Genomic DNA, 2,020 nt, shown 5'->3' on the forward strand with positions numbered 1-2,020 from the left:
GAATGGCCTAGAGGTTTTCCCAATTTTTTTCAGTTTAAGTCTGAATTTTGCAATGAGTAGCTCATGATCTGAGCCACAGTCAGCTCCAGGTCTTGTTTTTACTGACTGGATAGAGCTTCTCCATCTTTGACTGCAAATTATATAGTAAATCTGATTTTGGTGTTGCCCATCTGGTGATGTCCATGTGTAGAGTCGCCTCTTAGGTTGTTGGAAAAGGGTATTCACTATGACCAGTGTGTTCTCTTGACAAAACTCTGTTAACCTTTGCCCTGCTTCATTTTGCTTTCCAGGGCCAAACTTGTCTGTTATTCCGGTTACCTTTTGACTCTCCTTAGGGGCTCTTTAAAAAGTTATGGCTGCCTTCGCGGGGGGCGGGGCGGGCGGGGCGAAATGTTCTCCCTCCTCCCTGAGCTCCGTGGTGGTGGCTTTGGATGTGTAGGGGCAAATTCCACCTCTCGCGTGTGATGTCCAAGCGGCAATGCGAGAGGTCATTCTGGCTCCTCCAGCTCTCCTTCGGGGCTCCTTAAAAAGTTATGGCCACCACTGCTGTTCTTGGCGGCAGCTGCAACACCCGTGTGGGGGGGAAACATTCACCCACCTCCCTGAGCCCCGGGGTGGTGGCCTTGGACTCGTAGGGGCAAATTCCACCTCTCGCGTGTGGGGTCTGAGCGGACATCACACGCAAGAGGTCATTCTGGCTCCCCAAGTTCTCCTGCGGGGCTCCTTAAAAAGTTATGGCCGCCGCTGTTCTCAGCGGCATCTGCAACGCCTGCACGGGCAGGGGCGGGGTGGGGCGAAACGTTCTCCTGCCTCCCTGAGCCCCAGAGTGGAGGCCTTGGACTTGTAGGGGCAAATTCCACCTCTCCAGCAAGAGGTCATTCTGGCTCCCCCAGCTGTCCTTAGGGGCTCTTTAAAAAGTTATGGCTTCAACCACAGGGGGGGACTGCTGATCTGCCCTCCCTGCCTTTTTCAGGCTCCCCTGCAGCGTTGGGCCTGAAAAACGCCCCCTGCCCTCCCCTCCTTTTTCAGGCTCCTAGCTAGAACGCCGGGCCTGAAAAAGGGCCAGCCGAATGTCATATCCTATGGGCCATTGAAGTCAATGGCAAAAACATAGGGTATATTCTGGGGGCTGGAGGGGAGGGGGTTTGAGGGAGAGGCTCCAATCTCGTAGGGTACCTGCTGGAGCCTCTCCCCAAGATACCAACCAAGTTTGAAGAACATTGGAGCAGGGGGTCCAATTCTACAGGCCCTCAAAGTTACAAAAAAGTTACTTTTTCCCACCATGAACAATGGAGGAGATAGGGGCAACCTGTTTGGGGGCACGCAGAAGTGGACCCCCTGGTCCAATGTTCTTCAAACTTGGTTGGTAGCTTGGGGAGAAGCTCCAGCAGCTACCCTGTGGGTTTGGAGCCTCTCCCTCAAACCCCCTCCCCTCCAGCTCCCAGAATATACCCTATGTTTTCGCCAGTGACTTCAATGGCCCATAGGATATAATGGGGCCAAATTGCCGCCGAAATTCGGCGGCAAGCCGATTCACATCAGAGAATCTGATCTGGCCTGCAGCAGCCCAAAAGGGGTCCGAATCAGCCATTTTCGGGGGTGCATTCGGTTCGGACGAACCGAATGCACATCCCTAGTGTCCAGATCATGCGAAGTGATGGTATCGCTTTACTCTGCTCTGGTTAGATCTCACCTGGAGTACTGTGTTCAGTTTTGGGCACCACAAGTTAAGAAGAATATAGACAAGCTGGAACGTGTCAAGAAGAGGCCAACGGAGATGGTGAGGGGTCTGGATACCAAGTCCTCTGAGGAAAGACTGAAGAAGCCGGGTCTGTTTAGCATGGAGAGGAGACAACTGAGATGTGATATGCTGACCATCTTCAAGTACTTGAAGGGTTGTCATATCGAGGATGGTGCGGAGTTGTTTTCTGTTGCCCCAGAAGGTCAGACCAGAACCAATGGGTAGACATTAAATCAGAAGAGTTTTCGGCTAAACATTAGGAAGAACTTCCTGACAGAG

Source organism: Gekko japonicus, unplaced genomic scaffold (genome assembly GCF_001447785.1).
Source record: "Gekko japonicus isolate JY-2015 unplaced genomic scaffold, Gekko_japonicus_V1.1 scaffold2375, whole genome shotgun sequence".
Lineage (NCBI taxonomy): Eukaryota > Metazoa > Chordata > Lepidosauria > Squamata > Gekkonidae > Gekko > Gekko japonicus.